The sequence below is a fragment of the Rhinatrema bivittatum genome, chromosome 6 (genome assembly GCF_901001135.1).
Source record: "Rhinatrema bivittatum chromosome 6, aRhiBiv1.1, whole genome shotgun sequence".
NCBI lineage: Eukaryota > Metazoa > Chordata > Amphibia > Gymnophiona > Rhinatrematidae > Rhinatrema > Rhinatrema bivittatum.
The window spans coordinates 280,225,843-280,250,661 of record NC_042620.1 but is presented as its reverse complement, the minus strand read 5'-3'; the positions used below and the strand labels follow the sequence as shown (position 1 = coordinate 280,250,661).

The 24,819-nt window shown below is 47.1% G+C and overlaps 1 long non-coding RNA gene across 1 annotated transcript; it reads left to right on the top strand.

The window, feature by feature from the left end:
- The first annotated feature begins 493 nt into the window (after positions 1-493).
- LOC115093294 lies at positions 494-24,819 on the top strand. The gene is made up of 3 exons (XR_003857270.1): positions 494-707; positions 11,714-11,776; positions 24,479-24,819. It is a non-coding gene; the product is annotated as an uncharacterized LOC115093294 (long non-coding RNA).

Below are 24,819 nucleotides of genomic sequence, written 5' to 3'. Positions count from 1 at the left end.
TGTAGGTATTTTTTCCCCAGGCAAGTACATGCATGAGTTCCCTCTGAGCACTGTGGCAAGGTCTATGGGTGAAAGGACCTCGTAAATACCTGCATGGTTTGGAAAACCTCCATTTAACATGTGTGTCCGGTTTTAATCCGGTCTCCTCTGGGAGGAGACAGACGGCCTGCAGGTCAGTCTGCTGCACAGCTTGCAAACCCTACGTCTGGTGCCTAAAGATTTAATTTCCTGTAATTTCAGTAAAGCAAAAAAAAAAAAAAAAACAAACCTAGAAGTAAAGGGCAACAAAAATGCTGCAGCTGAGATCTTTTTTTATTAAAATAACTTCCCAGCCTTGGGAGCTCTTTCCCCTTCCTCATCCCCACTGAGCTGCTGAAGGGCCCCTCCCAAGGTCTCTCACCCCCCGGCTTCCGTGCTGACCTTATTTCTGCATCCAAGTGCACTAACACGGCAACCTCACAACTTCATTTATGTAGGAGGAAACACTCGACAGAAAACATTGTGCGAGGAAGATTGAGGGGTGGAGGGGAGGTACCTCTGCTCTCAGGACTTAAATGTAAGACTCTGCAAATCCCACCCCGCCCGCAGCATTTCTTGCAGCAGCCTTGGCTGGCATGATTTCTTTTCCTGGGGAGTTTCTCCCTTCCTGTGGCGGCAGGAGGGGGAGCGCCTTTGGGTGAACAATCCGCTGTTTCCAAATTGTGCAGGTAAACCCGCCCGTGGGCTTTCAGAATGTGAAACCGGCTTGCCCTCCATCCCCTTTAGTCAATTCAGCTGCATTTCTCTGCTGGAGGCCGGGACCCCCGTCCCATGTTTATTAATCCCAAGGCTGGGTGACTCTTCGGGCTCCCTCCTAACCCCTCTCCAGGGGTCGCTGGAGGCCGTAGCCAAAAAAACTGCAGAAGCCCTGCAAACGCAGGAGCTGGGAATCGCCGGCGTCCTCGGCAGCATTTTGAATTTAGCGCCCAGAGGTGCCATCCCCTTTCAAGTCCTGCATGGCTGAAGGTGCTGGGGGCTTTGAAAGCGCCCGGCCTGCTTTTCTTCCAGCTCTGCCGCCAGCTCCAGCTCCAGCTTCAGCTTCCTCTGCTGAAATCCAGCTCTGACCTCCTGCCAGCACAGCCCTCAGACACAGGCAGCCATCTTGGCTGTCTGCTTACCTGCTAGTGAAGTGCAGTCTTTCCTTCGGGAAAGTCTGAGCTGATTCACACGGTTTTCTTTCGCTTTATTATTTTTTTCTTTCTGCTTTAACCTTGGAGAAATAGCAGTTAAACCAATTATGACAAGCCTGTCCATGGGGAAAAAAAAAAAAGAAATTGCCATCCAGCCCGTAATGACTCTGAATTATTGCTTATTAAACTTTACAATACGGAGGAGGCGGATGATTTCCTCCTATTAGGGGGTTTATGAGAGCACCACCTTCCTTTACCGCATGCTTTCTCTTCTGTTGGGTGACTGCAGCCCTGGACATCTCCACCCCATAGAGTGTGCAGAGAGGCAAATGGTTTGTGTAATTTCATAAGATCCCAAGGCCTTCCATTACTTATAGACACTTTCTTCCTGCTCCATGGTGCAGTTTTGACTCCCACTTACAGCTCAAGAGCTATCTGGGCCAGCAGGCAATGAATACAAATCACACATCTTCAGGGAGGAGACTGGCTTGCAAGCACTCACTCAGACCTCTTACGTGGCAATGTCTGGGCCAGTTCAGTGGCAATAGTGCTGGGGACTATCAGGAAGGAGATCTGGATTTGATTTCTGATCCTAGCTCCTCATTCTCAGGCTGATAGAGATTGGGGGATCCCTGGAGAAGGGGGTTTCTGCTCCTGCATAGTAGGGGACACCTAGGGGCCAGGTTCAGGGTGGACATACGTGGCCCTTAAGCCAAGAAGCTTCACTGCAGAGACGAGGCTCCACGGGAGGAGAGAGAGGGGGCTAAGTAAGAATGGACAGAAACGCCAGATGGAAGGTGAGAGAGCCCTAACTGGCTCAGGTTCTCATTCCAGTGTCTGAAGCTGTGGATAGGGAGACGTGCGAGGTAGGCTGATTATACATTGGAAGCAGAAGAAAGCGGAGGGTGACTGTGAAAATAAAATGGAAACTTGTGACTAACATGAAGCCTTCTGTCTGAAGAAGAGTGGCAGCTCTACAGTGCCCACCAAAACACTTCCCTAAAGCGATGGAAACAATCACTTTCACAGCATGGTCAGGGACTACGACCACAGCACAGTCCCCGTCATGGCCGGTCATTCCCAACCATGCTTGCACCTCTCTCCATGGCTCAGCAATGAGCATCTGAGCCCCAAGGCTAGAGGTTGCAACAGCTGCCAAGAAAGATTTATCATGCAGCAGCTCCAAACAAGACCTGCTTAAGGGATTGAAGGTAATGTGAGCTCACATATGGGTCCGATATAAAGAAGAAAATCTCCCCAACAATGGAACAGTTGGTAAAACAATCAGACCTCACTGCTCTTCCATTACCTTCCCTGGGCACCGAAGTCTGGGAGCTGGATAAGCTTCCTGAGGTGACGTCTGCTACAGGGTCAGAACTGTCTCAAGAAAAGAGATAAGCCTTTCTCCTCCGACAAGCTTCCCCAAACTCTTCAGATTCAGGTCTGCTGTTTTCACATAGCGAATGCGATCCGTGTCAGTAAATAGCTTGCTGGGCTCTCCACAGGACCCTGCACCAGTCTGGAAAAGCCATGTGACCCCCTAGTTACAGATAGGCTTCCGATCCATCAAAGCAGGTAGGAACACAACACAGTAACAATTGTTAAAGCAATCATACTAAATCCTCTACCCCTCCACTCCCTTCTCCACTGGCATGTGCATTCTTCTGTCCCGGCAGGGAAGAGGAGCAGAGTTTGCACTTCTGCTGCCTGTACTCTTTCTCTTCTGTAGCAGCCTTGCTGCCTCATGGGCTTTCTCACACACAAGTAAAAATGATGCACTTATATTAGATTGTGTATGAAAAAGAACATTCAAAGTACAGTCTTCCTAGGTAAAAATATCTCTTATAACAACCTGTGTATTATATTTGAATGCAGTGCTGTGGTGCCAACTGCCAACCAGAAAATCCTGTAAAACAAAAGTATAAAAAACCTTGGAACCCATATACTATTAAGCCTATTGTAATGTATGTTGGGTATGGGTTTGGTCCTCAGAAATCTATGAGTAAACTGAATTACAATTACAATACAATACAGTAAATCTCCCATACTAAAACAGCACTAACAGCCAGCACTCAAACCCTACCTATGAAAAGACAATAGCAATTCTCTTATATCAGGCCCTAAAACACCAATACACCTTCTTTTAGAAAAATAGAACAAGCCAAGCTGTTACACAGGAACTACACACTAGCAGAATACCTCACCTTGGTCACATATGTAGAACATAAACAGATCCTCACTAAATACAGAATAAAGAGACCATAAAGTATAAATAGAAACATGCAGACAAAAACTGAAGTGGAAAACACAAAGAGCAATAAAACATAATACAGTAAAACATCAAACAATAAAATCAAGAGATATAAAACATAAATAATAGTAAAAGCATATTAATAAAAAGAATACATATTTTTAAACACTAATGAACAGAATTACATCAATTAATTAAAAACTCATATAAACATTTTTTTTAATTTCCATGAACCAAAAAAGTATTTCAAAACAGCAGATACATCAAATAACACCCAGTAATTAAAACTAACATAAAAATTCCCACTCTCCATACCTGGGAACTTTTGAGTTTCAGATGCCTTAGACTGTTGAAGATTAGCAGGAGAAGGAAGGGGCATTGAGGGCAAACTTTCTTCTCTCTCTCTTATACATATAACACACACACACACACACACACTCTCTCTCTCTCTCTCATTCAAATCCTCCCTGATTCTCACACACATGCTCACAGAAACACATATATGTTCTCTCACGTGCTCACAGATACAGGAAGGTCCTCCATTGGGAGAAAGGATAAACCTCTAAGACCCAAGTCATTAAGTATGATTTTATCTTCAAAACTGGATACTGTGAAGGCACTCTAACATAAAACTTTACTGAGGAAATAGTTCATCGTGAATAATGTGGTACTTGGTACAAGTCTCTCATGTTATCTCCATAACACAAATGGAAGCAGTAAATCTGTGATCCCTTAATTACATCTCCTTTGGGATCCCTTCTTTCGCCTGGGATGGAAAGTGAAGCAGCTCTGGGCAAACTAGAAAGGATTATTTTATCCCCTTAAGGATCCCTCTGAAATATATGGGATCCACTGCTTACTCTTCATCTCTCCAATTGTTTCCTCTCCTTTTCTGTACTCTGAGGCACTTCCAGAGTGGTGGCCCTTCTCCTCCCCTCTCCACCCAATATGGTCATACCTAGGAATTCCAGTCACCCTGAGATTGTTGTGGGCTGGCGAGGAACTGGGTAGGCCGGCAGCAGCATGGGCACACACGTTCTCTCTCTCATACATGCACCAACACTTTCTCACACACACACTAACATGCTCATTCTCATACACATGTTCCTCATTCACCCACACACATGCACACTCACTTCTCTCCCTCTTCCACACACACACACATGCACACTCACACCACATGCACACTCCTCTTTTTCACACATACACGCACACTCACTTCTCTCCCTCTTCCACATACTTACTGCACACACACACATGCACACTCACAGCAAATGCACACTCACTCTTTCACACACACACACACTCACTTCTCTCCCTCTTCCACACACACATGCACACTCACACCACATGCACACTCACTCTTTTTCACATAATGCACACTCATTTCTCTCTTCTACACACACACATGCACTCTCACACACACACATGTATGCTCATTCTGTCTCCTCACCTTAATCCCCAACAGCCACAGCAGCCTCCTCTTTCTCCAGGCCCAACACTCCTCCCCTTCTTCCTCAGCATCGGGCCCGCACTGCCCTTGTTTCATTTCCTCTGCAATGGTCCTAGACTGCTTCTCTTCTTGTATCTGCTCAGAGGGGCCGATACAGTTTCTTGTTCCCCGCAAGGGGGCTGATGCTCCTGCTCATCTTGCTTCTGCCACACGGCCCCCAAGGCTCCTCCTCATTCTCCTCCTGCCAACTGGGGGGCCAACACTCCTCCTCCTTCAGGGCCATGCTGCTGCAGTCACTTTCTCTTCAGCAGGGCACCTGCAGTTTTCAGGTGTTGGCCTAGAGATCCGGCAGATCTCTGCCAAATCTGCAGAGTTCCCTGGTATGAGTATGGTACCGGATAGGTATCCACATCTTCTTCAGCTGTTACTGAATGGACTTGGGGGACATAGGGATGACTGAAAAGTTCAAAAACCTCAGAACTTCATTCAGTCACAAACAAAACTCCTTTCTGATGCAGCACTGGTGGACAGGAAGGGTGCACGAAACTTCCTTCCAAGCAATAATCACAAATAAATCCCCCCCCCCCAAGGAAAAAAAAAAGATAACTAGTCACTGGGGTGAACTAGCAGCAAAGCTCTATTCCAGTGCACAGGCTCCTCTCTAAGGCTTTGGGGCTACAAAATCATATACCGAGGAAGAGGAGGTAAAGTGCTCTCAGCCTCCTATCCTGCAACTCAGAAATGCACGCAGACACAAGGGGTCACACTGTGATATAGAAAGAGGAAGAAACCATTGCAGCAGCTTCCAGTGGGGGAGCTGTGCAAGGATGGTACATTCCTCGAAGCCAGTGGTTCTCAAACCTTTTCCCATCATGACACACCTGACAGGCCACGCTCACATGTGTGACACACTGCTCGTTACAATTCACGGCAGAAATAAAAAATAAAGGCCCAGTATTATTTTTATTGGAAATAATGACACAAGGGAAAGATACATATACTGTCTGAACAGAAATTGCATAAATAGTAAACATCCCACACCAAAACAGCACCAATTTCCAGTACTCAAACAGTAAACACCTTACCTAAGAAAAGGCAACACTGAAAATATTACACCAGGCCTTAAGACACCAATACATCTTCTATTAGGGAAACAGAACAAGCCAGGCTATTATAGAGTCCTACACAGAAACTACACGCCAGCAGAAAACCTCACCTGAATCACATGTGCTGACCCTCACCTAACAAAGAATGAAGAGATCATAAAGCATAACTAGAAGCATGCAGACAAAAACTGAATTGGAAACTGCAACAAGCCAGATTCTCGGTATGCAGTGCAACAAAGGAAAAACAGAAACATCACCCATCCTTATAAAACAAATCAAGAGATATAAAATCAGTAGCAGTAAAACCATACTAACAAAAAGAACAGATTATTTCAAAACAGCTGATGAATGGAATATCCAATAATTAAAAACTCATATAAAAAATTTCTAGATACCAATAAAATATTTCAAAATAGCAGACACAAAGGCCTAATAATGAAAAATAATGAGGATACAAAAAATGTTTTGCTCTGCATACCTGGGAGCGTTTGATATCCAGGTGCCCTGAGATTGTTTTGAATTAGCAGGAGGAGGGAGGAATGGTTTGCTTGCAACTTTCTTCTCTCTCTCTCACACTGGCTCTCAATCGCTCACATATACACATGCTTTTTCTCTCTCACGTATATAGGCTCTTAATTACACATGTACACACACATGCTGTCTGTCTTTTCATGCTTACACATACAGGCTTTCAATCGCACACATACATGCTGTCTTTTTCTCTCACACACAAATGCAGTATGTCACTTAGTGCGCTGAGTGTGCAAGGTGACTGGGTGCTTGTAGAGGAGGTGCCCGCAGCGAGCAGTGTCACAGAATGAGATCTACATCAGTCCCGCAGCATCAGAGGCACTCTGCTGATTTTATTCAGAAAGGGTGGTACGGCCAGTTCACCCTGTACAAATCCAGCGCATTCTGGGCCTTGTAATCCTATGAGAGCGGGTAACAGATTGCAAGGGGGTTAGGATTTAATAGAACATCGTAAGTAAGATACCCAGAGACCTCCAGACAGACAGATTGAGCTAGTCCTGGTTTTCCCTGATTGCATCCATACACTTGTAGTTCAGTCCAGTTAAACATCAAAGTAGCCAGGAAGAACTGGGAGAGCTTGAAGAGAAGACAGGAGCAGGAGCCAGAGAGTACGGACCGGGTGCAGAATCCCTGGATCTTCATAGTCCTTGGCCTTCTGTTACACTGACACAGTCCAGTACTGAGTGCGATGGGTGCCCATTTTTGCCGTTGAACAAATAGCCCCTGCCCTTCACAAACATGCAGCCTGTGGCTTTAGCTGGTCTGAGTGCCCTCAGTGTGACAGAGGTCTCACTAGCACTTGCCTGCATGTGACATCAATGTGCTAAGGAGGAGCACCTCTCCCCACTGGGAGGGTGTAGAGGAGTGGTTCTACAACCCCCTCCTTAACCTGTTTAGGAGCAGGCATCTAGCCTGGTCCACCTTAAAAGCCAGGAGATAGAAAGCATGCTCTGGGGGCGGGACCCTGCTGACAGGGGAGAAGAATGTGGGCCCAGACAAGGCCCCATGACTCCAGGAGAAGGCAGTTCCTGACACAATTTTGCCCTGAGTGAAGGCTGCTGTTGTACTGCCGGAGGTAAGCAGGTGACGTGTGAATGCTGGGGGTCATAAGAAAACTGGAATCTGGTCAGAAAAGAAGGCTGGAGTCAGTGTGCTTTCGTCTCCAGCCTACGAAGTTACTCAGCTGTCCCACAGAGGGGTGTTGTGTGAGTGAGGCAGGAGGTCCGAAAGAGAGGAGTCTATGATCCGAAGTCTTGGTGGTTTGGGGAACTCTGTTTTCAGAGAGTGGCACCAGTGGGCCTATCCCTCCTCAGGGAAGGCTCGGAAAAGGACTGCCAGAAGGGAAGATCCCTGGGAGTCCAGGGAGGGAAAGGACAAGGTCCTGAAAAGCATCAGATCCCGAGAGAAAGGGATTCCCTAGAAGTTAGGGACAGGCGCACCAAGAGGTGGAAGAGGAGAGAGGCAGCCTGCCTGGGAAAGTCTACCAGAGTCAAAGCCTGACTCAGCTTCAGTCAGCCAGGACGAGAGAGGGGTGGGGGGGGGAGAGAAAAAGGAAAGCTTAAGGAAAGGATTTCAGCTACCAACTAGGTACAGGCTGGATGGGGGTACCCGTCCCAAAGAGCTGACCTGTGCTGGGAAGGAGAGCGAGAAGAGACTGTGGATTGTGTTGCAGCCCTGGTACATTGCCCTGAAGTGCGCCAGGGTTTTGGATTTCTGCCATCGGCTCAGTAAAGATTTTTTGTTTTGAACACCAGCCCTGTTGTGTGGTCTTTCTGGAGTGAGTGGTGAGCAGGAAGAGCCACCATGGTATACAGAGGCTGGAGCTTTCCCCCCCCTCTGTGCGGGATCCCTGGGAGGTCCTGGGGCTTTGCGTGGCCTGCGACTCTCCCAGTGTGTGCCCCGTGCCCAGGACCAGAACAGGACGGGGCCTACACGAGTCTGGCAAGCGCCTCCCAGCAAAAGGGGCGCGCTGTCACGTCGCAGCGAGCCGCACCGGCTTTGCAGTGGGCAGTCCGAATCTGGCTACTAAGTGCAGCTGGCAGCTGTTGCCAGCCCAGGCTTTGCTCCATTCATCCATCCCTGTCAGAGCAATGCTCCAGGCCCCGGCAGACACAGGAAGGGGGGATCTGGTTTCTCCCCTCTGGAGTTGCTTTTGAACTGAAATTCCATCAATGTCCAGTTAATTACAGCCTGTGGCACTGCTGCTGTGTTGTACTGGTGAGGTGATGGCTGCTGCTCTCCAAGGTCTAGGCCTTGCCCGACCTTTGACAGAGGTAAGAAGGGGGGAAGCTTCTCTTCCCTGAGCTTTCTGACAGCAGTGATTGCTTCAGCAGGCTCCCATTAAGGCTCAGCCCCAGGGCCTTCACACGAAGTTGGGGTGAAGTCGGAACAACATTTCTCACCTTCTCCTTCCCAGTGCTAAAATGCCTTTTCTTTATCAGGCAGAGCTTGTGAGAAGCAGGCAAAAAACACCCAACTGCAGCCCTGCTGCAACTTTTAACAGGATATCCCGGCAAGAAGTTGTGAAGCTGGAGTCTTCACTTCCCACGGCAGCCACCAGCTTATCCCATCACCGCACAGTTAGAAGCTCTCAGCATCTCTGGATTGCCCTTAGAGAGGGTAATGGACTTTGCTCTTCTCCTTAAAGCAGAAAAAACCCCTTAGGGGAAAATTGAGTGACCAGTGTAGTATGATCAATGGAAGCCACCCACACAGAGGTTGCCATGAACTGTGATTTCCTTCTGCCTCAGGTGTGATTCAGCGCCTGTCTGGAGATGCTTTGTCCATGCAGTATAGATAAGTGATATAGTAAAACAACTGTTCCAATTAATAAATCATACCAATCAATTTCTAATAACACAAATACAAAACATTCAAACAGTCACATTATAGCAGATACTAAATATCCAAAATAAATATAGAACAAAAAACCCCCTACCTGCTTACAAACGACAATATAAAACTAAACTTCTACAAGAATAAGCTAAGGTGTCATTGTTTATCCGTAGCTATACAATAGGATCCAAAAGATGCACTGCTTCAGACAGATTGCACTCATCCCAAGACTTCTCCGACCCGTTCTCACTTGTGCCAGGCTGCTGAGGGTGCTCAGCACCAAATTCCTGGCCCCTGTCCTTAGTCTCAGGAAGCTCACTTACCCTTCTTCACATAACCTCCTGCAGTCCAGTCCGTCTCCCTCAGCTCTCACGTGGGCACATTCTGTGGAACGTTTTATGAAAGCCGGTATAGAAAAGTGAGCTGTTACAGATTGTGCTGTGCAAATGGTTAGCTCCAGTCATTCGGTGGCAGCCACACTGAGTACAGTCTGTATTTCCTGGTGGCATTTCATTGCATCTCTGAGTTTGTACATTAGAATGAGCCTCCAGGCAAAGACTCTGGTACACAGAACAACCCATGCCTATGGCAAATGTTATACCAGGCCCTAGAACACCAATACACTTCCTATTGGCAAGAAAAGAACACAACTACTGTGTGAAGAGTCTTTGTGACCAAGCTGCAAGTCCGATGCCTTGGGATCTGAAAGTAGAAACCCTCCCCCCATTAGAGAACCCTACTATGATGAAAGTGTGAGTCAGGACTCAGTATGGTAATGAGCTGTACCCCCTGTCCTGAGGAGTGCTTGGAAGAAGGGGTTACATTGAATAGCTTGTTGGTAAGAGATGATATGCTGGGTATGGGATTAAGTATGTGATTATAATGCTCCCCCATCCAGGGGGCCAGAGAAGCAATGCGGAAGAAAATAAAGCTTGGGTAAGGAGCAATATCTTACATCCTACAAGTCATCGAGCTTCTCTCGGTTTTTAATGGGTTTTATTTAATTATTTATTTAACAGCTTTTCTATACCGTCGTTAAGTAGTACCATCACAACGGTTTACATTTCAAACACTACAGCATGATAAACATAATAAATATTAATAGTCAAATAATAAAATACATTGAATAATTACTTAAAAATTAATATAAAATCAAAACGTAAAACTATAAAGGAAGCCTAAAATCATAAGACAAAACTAAAAAGTATAGAATGAACAATAAATACTAATATCCTATATAGTAAAAAAAACTCATCAATTTTAATTTGGTTGCATTTTTATTTTTGTAAACCTCCCTCCCCCTTCAGCTGGGAGCCACCTTCCTTGAGAGCATGAGATTTTCTCAGCCAGTGTGGGGGAAAGCATTCTCTGGGGCCTGTGGAATGGAGGCAGGAAGACCTATAAAGCCAAACTGGGTAGAGCTTACCTTCAAAAATAAAATAACGTCTGTACTCCAAACAGAAAGAAAGTTTACTCAAGAGAAATACCACTTCAGCCAGTACAAAAACAGCAGAAATAGTAGAAAATCAAGATACAGAAATACTAGGTTCAAAACTCTTCCAAAATTACTCTCCAGATAAGCAGATATTATGCTCTATAAGTCTCTGCATCTCATCACTCTGCTTCTTCCTTCTCAGGTTCTCTGCTGTTCCCCAGAAGAAGTTACAGAGCCCTCTGCAGATGACTCACGAGACCCCTCCCCTTCTTTCTGTCAGGCAGATGCTCTAGGTCTAACTTCTGAAATATCTCCAGGAAAGGTTCTTCACCCTTTCCAGAGACACGCAAAAGGACTGGAGAAGCAGGCCAGGACAACCGTTTCCTTGTTCCTCCCGTTTCCCCTGCTCCTTACACCCCACTGCTTCTCAAATTCTGCTCTATGTACCCCGGTATTCTAACAATTGAAAATCCCAGCCACCTCCCTTTGGTGCCATATGGGAGGCATATTTAAAGACCCTAATCTGTCCCATCCCCTTTGGGGGGAAAAAACAACTTGCCAATCCAATAAATTACATACACCCCTTGAACTCCCTGTGAACTTCCTAGTGCTAGAACATTCCCAAAAGTTAATCAATACATCCACAGTCTGAACTCCTCCACTGTTGGAAGATTCTCAGTAGTAGGACATAGACACTCCAAAACACTTCTAGCACACTTCTAGTGGCTAAGCAGGGGCCACATTTTATTTTGATATTTTTGCTTAATGTAATTGTCTGTAAACCGCTAGGGGCAGATATTTTGAACTGGAACTGCAGTACCTAAGAAATACCTGAAATGGAATACAACCTTCTTTTTGGTGGCTGTCCTGAATACAAGAGTACGTGGTGTTCCCAGAGCCACAACTCACACTCTCTTCTATTTTCTTGTCCAGGGTCCTTTTCCGTGGAGGGGGAAGAGGATTAATCTCCAAGACCCAAGGCAAGCCAGGAGGAAGGTAACCTCTCTATCTCTTTCTCTTGCAGATGGCCTCACAACTGAGGTGCAGGTGCCTTTGCTTTTTTGGGCACCTTGTATTCTCACAAAAGACACTGGGCTCACCGATGGGGGTGTTTCAGTAACAAATGTACTGTAACCTAAATATCTCCAGTCCAGTTAACAACAAAAATCTCCAGTTGATCGTAAAAAAATGCACATCAGGTCTCTCACCTCCCCCAGCTCAGCCACTGTCCCTTCCAGGGGGGCAGACCCAGCACTCCCAGTGACCGAAGGTGGGCTCCTAGGGGGGACTGGGATCTTCTCTCACTTTCTCTGATGTTAAACTGGACCGCTGGGTTAGAAAGTCCTAAAAAACAAATTGCAAAAAACCCCCAAAATCTTCTCTCCTTCGCCTGGGCAGCAACTGGTGGCAAAAATTCTTCTTCGAGGAAAACGGGAACAAAATCTTCTCAGCTAGCCCTCTCTTCTTCTGCGGGAAGACACTGCCATCCCTCCCTGTACTGCAGGCGGGGGATTATCCTGACCTCCTCCTCCCGAGGCACAAACCCAGACTATCCACTTCCAGAGACCCAGGGGGGCCACTGATCAAAAATTTGCCCCTTCTTGGGGTATCAGGCCCCCCCCCCCAGAAGGCTCCTGAAACTGCAGACCTGCAGGCCCCTGAAAAATACCACCCAGCTCCTCCTGCTCAGGCTGGTGACCAATGCAGACATCCTCACGGCGGGAGCCTGCAAGCGATTCCTACCTAGGATCCTAGAAGCCACGATGGATAGTGGGGGGCCTCCAGGGTCCCCCACACTTAGCTGCGGGGGCTGACAGGATGGGCCGCTTGTCATTTTGTGCTGGACACATGGATGGGGTGAGAAGGACCCCCCCCCCCCCTGACGACGGGGCACATGTTGCCTCAGCAAACCTTCGCCCGCACAGACTTTACCCGTAAAGGAAGAGGTAGGGTTGGAGGCGTTCCCAAAGAGGCCGAATGCCTGTCCCAGTTACCCCAATATTTTGCCCGACTATATTCAGCGGCAGTTACCTCCCTATTCAGCAGCCTGCTACCCGCGCTGATGCTGGGGGGAAAAGAGGAGGCAGCAGGGAGAGCAACAGAGGTAAGACTGAAAAGCACCAGGACTCAGCAACTGAGGGCTTTGGGGGGGATTTTGGAATTTTTTTATTTTTTTTTTGTGGTTTTCTTCTTTTTTTTGGGTGGGTAGGAGGTTTAACCTCACAGTTTCCTGAGAACCAGAGCTGGGATCTTGCAGCCTTCATTCGCATGTACCTCGGGATCTTCCTCCTGTTTTCTCTCCCCCCCTCCTAAGTCACTGCAGTGATGGCCCTTGTGGACCAGGACTCCTCCTAGGTGTCACTGTTGAACGATGCCGAAGACCCCCCCTACCCCCAACCAGGGACTGGGCACGCCGCCTCACAGTATCCCCAGCCCCGGCCGGCCCGAGGAGCGGAAGACCAGGGCTGGGAATTGTCATTTCTCCTCTATGCAAGGAAATTCTCCCTTTTACCATTTTGTGTATGACTTTGGTAGCCCAGGGACAAACTTTCCGGCCAAGAAAGTTTCCAGGACCTCAGTCAGTGATCCAGCAGCAGAACCTGAGTTAGGTCAGGAAGTTTATCCTTCCCCAGACTGTAGCCAGTGCTGGCGATCACACCAGGCCCTTCTCCGTCTGCTAACAGCAGAATTTATTTTGGAGAGGATCTGGCAAAGGTCAGCAGCCGGACCATTAAGCGTAGCCAAGCCTGACTCACGTCTGGGGGCCTTGGCTGCGTCAGGGCTTCCTTGCCTTGGTCGCAGTTCCCCATTTCTGCTCCTGTTTCGGGAATCAGCTGGCAAAGCTGCCAACTCCAGTGACAGATGAAAAGTCACAAAAATGTAGTTATTGCTACTTGGTTTTTCATAAACTCGAGCTTCTGTCGAGAGGAAAGAGTCCAGGGCCCCAGCTTCCGAGCTCCTGGAAAGGGAACAAGAGCAATGAAATCTCTAAAGCTGGAGTGGACAGATGCGCTCCTGGCTTTAGTATCCTTTTAGCAGTTTAGGGAAATGATATTGAATTTGTTTTGTTTAACTCGATGTCTGTTCGTGCGACACCATTCCTCGCTGTGGAAGATCAAATAACTATCCACATTGCATAAACTATGTAGGCATGGGCATACTTTAATGGTATACTCACTGATGCCCCCAGTACCTTTCCAATCGTTAATGCAGCCGTGTGCCTGCTACACCCAGCAAAACACCAATTAATTCATTAACTGGAGCGCTAGTTTAGCTTTCATGCAAACATGTTTACCATAAAAGTAATCATTTCCCTTCCTCACAGGACTGGTGCTAGGTTTTTTTGCTTCCCTGTGCTAATAATTATTGTGATTCCCTCCCCTCCCCCCCCCCCCCCATTCATTCATTCTCTATCCCGAGCACACACAAAAAAAAAAAGCCCAGCTCCTTTCAGTGATGCAAACTTTAAAAACTGACACCCCCCCCCCCCCCCCCCAATACCAATGGCAGGTGCAAGGGCATTAGGTGCCCCAGGCGAACCTTATAGCCTTGAACAATGCGCCCTCCCCTCGCCCCGTTACACACACACACACACACACACACACACACACAGTTAAAAGTTATGCATTTATATTTTATTTATTTATTTATTTATTTTTAATTTTTATATACCGAAGTTCTAGTAGGGACTACAAATCACTCCGGTTTACATAAAACGAAGAACTGCTCAACAGATAGCGGAGCTTTACATGGAACCGTATAACATATGGAACAGTATAACTTTGTATAATTTTAACTTTGTATAATTTTACATGAAAAATATCAAAGTACAGTATTCTGAGGTAAAAATATCACTTACATTATATTTACATGCACTGCTGTGACGCCAACCAGAAATCCCTGCAAAAAAGACACTTGGAACCCATACAGTATGAGGCCTATTATGATGTGTGCTGGGTGTGGGCTTGACCCTCTGAAAGCCCAAATACACTAATACACTTCCTATTAGGAGAATGCCTCACCTCAGTCACACATGCAGAACATAAACAGACCCTCACCAAATACAGAATAGAGCAACCATAAGTAGAAATACAAACGCGCAGACAAAAACTGAACGGGAATCGCAAGAAGCCAGACACTGTATGCAGGGCAACAATGAAAAAACAGAACCATCACCATTCCTCAATCATCAAACAATAAAATCAAGAAATAAAATAATACAATCATAATACTAAAAACATACTAATAATAATATTTCAAAAAAACTGATGACTAAAAGATCAAATAATTAAAAACTCATATACAAGTTTTTAAAAATCTCGCAAAGACCAATAAAATATTTCAAAACAGCAGACACATCAAATAACACTTGAAAAATAAAACTACAAAGGATTTAAACCAGGCAGGCTCCCATTCACTCCCACAGACATGCAGACCAAGCAGTCAGGGTCCATGGGTCATTCCTCCTCTGCTGCTACTGCCAGCCTGTATATTCTTCTTTGTAGACAGCAGCTGTTCTGCAGCTCCTCTTCATGTGCTGACCCCGCTCTAATTCAACACCCGCTAGAACTTCCTGTATTCTCATCTCGCAATGAATTGTAATTGGGTCCACTGGTGGCACCATGGACCTCCTGCTTTTCCACCGCTGGTGGGATCGGGTCCACCGGCGGAACACTGGCCTCTCCCTGCTCCCGACGCCGTCCCACCGGGTGTGCCGTCCTGTGCAATTGCACGGCCTGCACACCTGGTGGGGCCGGGCCTGCTTCCCCACCCCACCCCCACTCACAGCAAACTGGCATTTTCCATGGCATAAGAAGAAGTGGCACTGCAGTCTCAGGTGTGCTGAACACAAAACTCATACATATAACTAAATCAAGAGGCGTCTGTCTGCAAGAGGACAGATCAAGCTAGGGTCGTTCTGCATGAACGTAACTTGCAGTCACACCAAGAAATTCAGTCGTGTGCTATTACATACATGTACCTGAGCAATCCCTCCTACATACACTCACAGAGAACTCATCTTCCTTTTGCATTGTTTTTTTTGTTTTCTTTTTATTGAGAGCAGAAGTGAAGTGAGAGGTGACACAGCTATTCCGGCAGCAGCCCCAGTGACAGCCAGGGAGAAAGAAAGCCACTGCCTGCATTGGGTTTGACTGCACCATTCACTGAGAACCTCCGAAATCTGCAAGGATCTTCAACTGGAGGAAGGGGAATAAAAAAAGGGCCCATGAAAATGGTCTGCAGTAAAAACAATCCAGACCGTCAGGGAGAGGGATGCTGGTGGGGCTGGCAGGGGTGCCAGGGGTGCCTGCTGGTACGGTTTCTGCATGTCTGATGTGCTCTTCGGCTCTGGAAGAAGGCTTGAAGAAGGAAGCCAGACTTCTTTGAAAACGGTGACTCATCCTATTTGAGGGGAAGGGGGAGGGATGCAGCCACTCAGCTCTGGCACTATTTGAAATGTAGGGGCCCTCAGTCAAAGGAGGGAACTTTTAAGAAGTCAACATGAACTTTTAAGAAGTCAACTGTCAGAACAAACCTTAGATGTCTTCAACCTCAGGACTATACTGTTGATTAAAAGTGGGGTGCTGTAGGGCACCAATGAGGTGCATTGGCAGAGCTGTGTGCGGTGGTCAAGGTACTGGAATAACAAGGGGTATTGCAGGGCAGGTGAGAGATGAATTGGCAGAGCTGTGGGTGTGTGTTGGGGGTTCTCCATATTGAAATGTCAGGGGGGGGGGGGGGTGCTGCAGGGCAGGAATGGGGTGCATTGGTAGAGCTGTGTGTGAGGATTTCAGTACTGGAATAGCAGGACATGTGCAGCAGGGCAGGAGTGAGGTGCAGTGACAGTGCTGTGTGTTTGTGTGTCGGGGGTTCTCCATATTGAAATGTCAGGGGGTTGCTACAGGACAGGAATGAGGTGCTGTGGTAGGGCTGTCTGTGAAGGTCTTAGTACTGGAATAGCAGAGGGTGCCACAGGGCAGCGGTAAGGGACGAGAGGTCTCTGGTAGAAGAATAATTTGAGATTTCTGCCTTTGAGCTGATTTTCCAGCTGGGAATCCTCATAACATTCTGTGTGACTCCTGCTCTCAGAGAAAAAGGTGGAAATGTTTTGTATTCAGAGTGCATCCCACACACAAACTGTTTCAAAGTTCACGCTTTATTATCTGAGGCTCTCCCTGTGCGGAGTGGCATGCACTGGAATTCTCTTACTTTGTGAGCACCTTGGGACCAGTACAAGACGTTACAGCTCTTAAATCCTGATTTATTACTACTGTCACGCACCTTCCCCCTCCCCCATACCGTCAGGCAGCCACCTGTCCCAAAGGTGATGGCCTGCGTGAGGCAGCTCTTCCTCCATATCCCCAGCCAGGACATAAGAGGTCTCTGAGCTGCTGCATTGCATTCTTCATTCATCTGTGGAAAAAGGCAGCAGATTGTCACCGCGCTGCAGCTATTAATCTCACAACTCCTCATTAAAAGAGCGACAACTAACGTCTCCATAGACAGCTCGCGCTGGGTAAAAAATGAAATTACATGAATAAAAAAAACATAAACAACTAAAAACAAAAAACAGGAACACAATAAAGGATTAGTCTGTCTGGGGCATTAGAAGAAATTGGAAATGCTCAGAAGCTACAGGCATTTTGCCTTGGTGCTTACTAAAACAGTCAGAAGAGATGAAACGTTCCCTCAAGGATTAAGAAACCAGGAGACATTTGGGGGCCTATGCACCAAAGCTTACTGTGCACACACAGACCGTTTAGTGCGTTATGCATTAAGGCCTTCGTGTGCACGCTAAACGGTCTCAGAAGACCTTAGTATGTGCACAAATTTAAATGAAGGACTGTCACATACAGTGAGATTTTAGCGTGCACGCTGGAAATAGTGTGGTATACACGCCTTCACGAGCTATTTAGCAGTTCAGACCAGCATGGTGGGTTTCAAGATGAGTGGCTGCTAGTGCACAAGGAGCTGTGGCAGGAATGGAGAACTGCAGAGAGGAGAGACAGAGGAAAAGGACAGACTGGGAAAGAGAGGTGAGACAGAGGGAGAAGAGGAAGAGGCAGGGGGACAAAGAGAGGGATGTTCAGCTTGGAGAAGAGACGGCTGAGGAGGGATATGATAGAGGTCTTCAAAATCATGAGAGGTTTAGAATGGGTAAATGTGAATCGGTTATTTATTCTTTCAGATAAAAGAAGGACTAGGGGGCACTCCATGAAGTTAGCATGTAGCACATGTAGCACATTTAAAACTAATTGGAGAAAATTCTTTTTCACTCATTGCACAATTAAACTCTGGAATTTGTTGCCAGGGGATGTGGTTAGTGCAGTTAGTGTAGCTGGGTTTAAAAAAGGTTTGGATAAGCTCTTGGAAGAGAAGTCCATTAACTGCTATTAATCAGGTTGTCTAAGAGAATAACCACTGCTATTACTGAATTCAGTAGCATGGGATCTACTTAGTGTTTGGGTACTTGACAGATTCTTATGGCCTGGATTTGCCACTGTTGGAAACAGGATGCTGGGCTTGATGGACCCTTGGTCTGACCCAGTATGGCAATTTCTTATGTTCTTAAAAAGGAGATGGGAGCAGACATGAAAGGCCAAAGACTGGAGGAGGAGGTCAGAAAGGGCCAGAAGGAGGATAGGATTGTAATGAACTTGAGAGGCACATCCCAGTTGTCCTGACCAGGATTTGATTTTGCGCTTCCTAATAGTTTATTTTGGGGTATGCTCCACCCCAAGTTTTGATGGTAGTGCTACTAAGCTGTAAAAGGTCCATTCTCCAGACTAACAGATCGATACAGTAAAGTGCAACCGCGGTTACCCTGCTCCTAACTCGCCTTCTACTCACTTTCCGGCCGCGTTAGCCCTTCTTGCGATACACTATCCCCTTTAACTCATCCCTACCACCTCTTAAAATCCCTGGGTGACCCCTTCTGCCTGCGGCATGTATATTAAATGTAAACGAGCGAATTAGCTATTCCCTCCCATACAGTAACGCGCGCCCCGACTATCGCTTTTTTACCCTGCCGTTTTGCCGCGCGTTTACCCTGCTAACTTACCGCCTACCCTTACCCCAGCGTTAGAGGCAGGGGTAAGGGTAGACGGCAAACTTTCCCCCAGCCCCCGCTCACCTGCCCTGGCCGCGTCCGGTCTCCGGTGCAGCCCCAGTCCTGTCCCCTCCTCCCGAAGCAAAAAAAAAAAAAACCCGAAAAAAAAGTAGCAAGAGAGCGAGGGGAGAGATGGGCAATCCTACGCTCGGGCCTGCCAGTCCCTTGTTCTCTCCTTCCGAAGCAGGGCGCGAAAAGCAGCCTTGCTCTGGGAGGAGGGGGGGCGGCAGTTTAAAGCGACGAAGTGACTTACTTTTGCAGCCCCCCCCTCCGGACATCAGCGACGACCGCGGCTCCAGCCTCCAGCTGTCAGACAGACGCATCGCACGTGGGAAAGCGGCCTTTATGCGTGCAATTGGCTGCTCAAGACGTGATGTCACATGCCGTGACGCCAAACGTCGTGACGTCACGTCTTGAGCAGCCAATTGCACGCATAGGGGCCGCTTTCCCACGTGCGATGCGTCTGTCTGACAGCTGGAGGCTGGAGCCGCGGTTGTCGCCGATGTCCGGAGGGGGGTGCTGCAAAAGTAAGTCGCTTCGTCGCTTTAAACTGCCCCCCCCCCCTCCTCCCGGAGCAAGGCTGCTTTTCGTGCCCTGCTTCGGGAGGAGAGGAGAAGGGACTAGCAGGCCCGAGCCTAGGATTGCCCGTCTCTCCCCTCGCTCTCTTGCTACTTTTTCGGTTTTTTTTTTTTTGCTTCGGGAGGAGGATACAGGACTGGGGCTGCACCGGAGACCGGACGCGGCCAGGGCAGGTGAGCGGGGGCTGGGGGAAAGTTTGCCGAGCATCGGAGAACATAACTGTCCACTTCCTGGTACCTGTCATTTCAAATGACATTTGAAATGACAGATACCAGCGTGGCCGTGAAGCGTTAGGCCCGCGCACCCAGGATACTGTATAGGCGCTCTATACAGTAAAATGGGTTGCGCGGGCCTAACCTTCGCCTAACGCTTCGCAGACGCGGCATGCATTTGCATGCAATTTGAAGAGAGTATCGAGCGGTAGGTGAAGAGAACTGTGCGTGCGGGGAACGAGGGTGCGCCTGGCACTGCCGCACTCTTTCTAACGCGGCATAACTGTATCGACCTGTAAGAAAGCAGGAGAGCAGCTGCCTTGACAGTAAACTGCAGAACATATATTAATAAATCTGTTAAATTCAGTCTGGAGCCTTAGTCCTGTTTTCTGCAAGGTGCAACAGAAGAGAGCACAGATACAGCCATGGCCGTGCATTTTCAGGCATATGGACCACCCTACTGGACCTGCCAGAGGAAGAGGTGATCTGCAGGTATCACTTGAACTCAGGGGTGACTGGGGACTGTACAGGAGTGCATGTGCCCTACCAGGTGTAAGGAGAACCCAAATATGTTTACCATTACTAGTACAGTTGCCCTTGCTAGTGTAGAATCAGTGCTCTCAACAGACCCTGCCCCTTTGATTGATGTCACTGAAGACTGGGGAAAGAAATATTGATTTATTTTTTTTTTTTACCTGCTGGAGAGGGGAACCCCCATGCTCCACCTGCAGTTGCCCCCTGGAAGTTCCCCCAGCACTTGCTGGCTGGTATGGGTAAGGCTGGCTTGGAAAGGGTCTGTCATGGCCCTTTGTAGGGCCTTGGGTTTTTTTTCCATGCCATGGCCCGGGTTTAAAGCCCAGGCCCGTGACTGGACGAGAGGAGGAGGAAGCAGCCACCGGCTGCCATGGGAGGACTGTCCTTCTGCTTCCCGTGGCATTTTGAGAGAGCAGGAGGAGCAAGGCTGGCGGCCATGGAAGAGTCTCTCTGAATCCTGGGGCACACCGAGGAGGAGGAGGGTGAAGCTGCAGCAGAAGAGGAAGGGTTTCTGCTGCCATTCTCGCTACTTCACACAGCACGGGGGTGGCTGGAGGGAGCCTTGAGGAAGCACTCGCTGCCGAAATGAAGCTGTGGCCGGAAAGCTCCCACCCCTAGTAAAAATTGAGCTTTGGCTCGGACCTGGTGGTGACCTCATCAATGCTGCAGTCCTTAAAGGGATCAAGTCGCAGCAGCAGCAGCACCACCACAGGGAAAGCAAAAAGGAAAAAAAGGGGAAAAATAAAGAATGTGATCAGCATAGCTACCGTACAAAAGTGTAAAAATGAAATAGAAGTATAGTTGCATGAGAAGGTACAGAGAAGGGTGACCAAAATAATAAAGGGGATGGAATGGCTCCCCTATGAGGAAAAGATAAAGAGGTTAGGATGTCTCAGTATTCGCTAACTAATCGAGTTAGCAAGGACATGAACTCGGACACGGACAAGGATACGAATTCGTCCAAGCTCTGCCTCCTCGGACTTACCAGGGGTACCCGCTCCTCGGGGGCCTCGCTCTTTCCTTTACTTTCAGATTACAGATAGGAACCGGTACTCGCTCCTCGAGGGCCCATGTTCCTGAACACTCTGAAGATTCTCTACTGCCTGGAAGCTATCGCTGCTACAAACAATTGTGAGTTACCATCGCTCTCTGAGCTTTCCCTGGAACCAGGTACTTGCTCCTCGAGGGCCTAACCCTTTCCAGCTACTGAGCCTCTTTAAGACCTTATGTGAGATTGGTTATCTAGTTCTGGCTATGAACCCAGCATACCCTGTCTACTCACTATCTATAGTCTCTCTACAGGTCAGCCACCCTAGGATCGCTGTTCCAGAACCTGAGGGACTTCAGCCCTGCCGGGCACGTCAGCTCACTACTGCCACCTCTGGTGGTTCTACTAACCTGTCTAATAAAAGAACTATGTGTCTGTCTCCATAACCCAGCCTAGCTGGTGGTCCCTCTCAGGATATCCTCTTGGGGGCGCTGTCATCTGCCATTGGCCCAAGGATTCACCTATCTACCTTCCTCTACAGCTGAGTGCCCTCTCCAAGCACTCCGCTGGTACAGATTGCTACTCCTTCCATCAGGGGCCTTCAGCAACAGTTCATAACAGATTGTTATCTACCCCCTTTACAGGAACTGAGCATATCAGATTGTTATCTCCTCCTTCCACAGGAGTAGATTCACATCAAGATTGCTATCTCCGCAGTCTATACCCTAACAGATTACTAACTTCTCCCACCAAGGGAGCGAAACCATAACAGATTGCTAACTCCTCCCCTCTGGAGGAGCAAACTCATAACAAATTGCTAACTCCTCCCCTCTGGAGGAGCGAACTCATAACAATTAACTGCTATTAATAAAGTAACTTGGGGCAGTGTTTCTCAACCTTTTTTCTGTCGGGACATACCTGATAGATTTAGTGTGGTCCTTACATGCGAGATACACTGAACACATGATAGTCATAGGGCTAACCCCACTCCCACCCCTGACCCTCAGCAATGAGTATAAAGCAGAACTAGAACATTCCCCTTTTAACTCACCATACAAAAATGATATTCTGGTGTTATCTCAATAACAGCAACACAAACTCCCTCTACTACCAGGCGCAATAGCCCTACTTATAAAAAGACAGCAGTTCACCACCAATGTATGTCCTATTGAGAAAACAACAAATAAAATTAGGTATTTTATGTGCCTACATGCTAGTTAAATATCTCACCTAGGTCATACACACAAGATCGACCTTCACCAAGTACAGAAAGACCACAAATTACAAAGATGGAGACAGAAACTGTAATGGAAACCCAAAAAAGCCATTCTGCATTCAGTACAAAACTGGATAAATGGAAACAGAAATATAGCACCTAACAGACTTCCAGGATCTGCAATAATATACACAAAGAAATGAGCAAAAAGTTACACCTGCATTATGGAATGCACTGAAATGGAACAACCCTACCTATAAAAAGGCAACACTACAAATATTAAACCAGGCCCTAAACAATTTACCTCCCATTAGGAAAACAGAAAAAGCCAAGCTATTATAGATTCCCACACAGAAATAATTGTAAAACTTTATGAATTAATGTTTCGAAACAGCTGATGAATAGAACAACATCTAACAAAAACTCTTAAAAATTATTAAAAATTCTTCAAACAACAATAAAAAATTTTAAAACAGCAGACACATCACATAATACCCAATAATTAAAAAGGCAGTCAATCAAGAAAAATGAACTTTAAAAGCCACCTTTACTTACCCTCTCCAGCAGTTCTCCTACTCCTTTCCCTTGTAGGCCAATAGCACACACCAGAAGTAGCTGTAGTTGCTGAAGCTCCGTCCTCTCGGTCCTCTTCCTTAGGGACCACAACCAGTCTCTTCTCTCTCTCTCACACACACAAGCTCACACATTTCAGTCATCTCCCTGATTAGTCTTTCTCACACATACATATGTCATCTCTCTGACCAGTCTCTCTCAATCACACAATGCTCTCTCTCTCTTACACACAGACTTTTAATCACAACATGCTCTCTCTATTTCACTTACACACAGGCTCTCAATCACACACACATGTTCTCTCTCACTTACAAATAGGCTCAATCACACACACATGCCCACTTTCTCTCTCACAGCCACAGCCAGCCAAAGACATGCTCCATCTCTCTCTCGCACACACACATTGACACACACGAGCACCCTCCCTGTCTCACATATATGCCACACAAACACACACAGAAGCACCCTCCCTGTCTCACACACACAAGCACCCTCCCTGTCTCACATAGACACCATACACACACACCAGCCTCCAGCTGAACAGCTCGTCTTTGGCCCCCGCCGGTCTGGTCTTGGACAGCAGCAGCCAGTGGCTCCGATCATTGGCCCCGCCGGCCTGGTCTCCAGCAGTGGCCAGCAGTGCTGGTCTTCATTTCTTCGGCCCCGCCGGCCTGATCTCCGGCAGCAGCAGCAACCAGCGGCTCTGATCTTGGACCCCGCCAGCTTCAGGTAGGATGCGACACACCGGTTGAGAATCGCTGCTCTAGAGCAAGGGTTCTGTTGAAATCAGAAACTAAAGTATCTCCAGTTAGTAAACTGTGTGGGAGAGTGAGTTTCTCTCCCTGTTTAAACTGTGCTTCAGGCTGTCCTAAGTATTGGTTCTCAGTTTATTTCTATTTAAACTGTTACCTGTGGCAAGGAGCCAGAACTGTTTCTGTTTAAATCCTTACTGTGGCTTGGAGGCAGACTGCATTCTCCTGGGACAAGACAGTGAAAAACTGTTATTTGAACTTGTGGAAGATAAAATCTACCTTTCATTTAAGTTCCTGAGTCCCAGTTATGAGTGCACAGCATGTGAGGAACTATCACATATGGTGTCAGAATGGGGATTCAAACACATGCCTCTCTTCAGATGGACTGGAGCATCCTTTATGATAAAGAATAATCTCTGCACCAAGTCATGCAGCGGATGCTCCCAGGGAAGCTTGGGAAAAGCTATTAGTTTCCAAGTGTTTTAGAAGGCAGATCCTAAACTCAACCACAGTCATCTCCTAAGGAGATTACCTCGTCAATGAAAATACCCAGGAGAGAATTCTCAGCCACTTTAATTAGCCTGTAATATACCGACAAGTTGAAGAGTTAGCTTAATCAATGGGCCCTATTGATTCCTTGACCCATTATAGGGGTCCCATTTGAATAGCTATGGGCCTGATAAGACCTCTTGACCAATCTACTTGAGGTTACTGCTATCTCTTTGTCATTTTAGATTATGCTGTTGGATACCCCTAAGCAATGCCTTTGAAGACATGAAGCCCTGAGTAATTGCCTTCGTTTTGGTTGAATTCTTCGCAAGATTGGAGCTACCTAAAGATATCTTGATGGATCATAGAACACCGTTCATCTATCAGATTATGAAACAGGTTTACTCCCTCCTACAGGTCGGAACTTTTAGAACCTTGGTGTATAATCTCTAGAACGATGGTTTGAGGGAATATTTTAATTTGGCATTGAAACAGATGTTATCAAAATGTGTTAATGAAGATGGGAAAGACTGGAACACCCTCTTGCCTTGCCTACTGTTTGCTATTTGAGAAGTATCCCACAGCA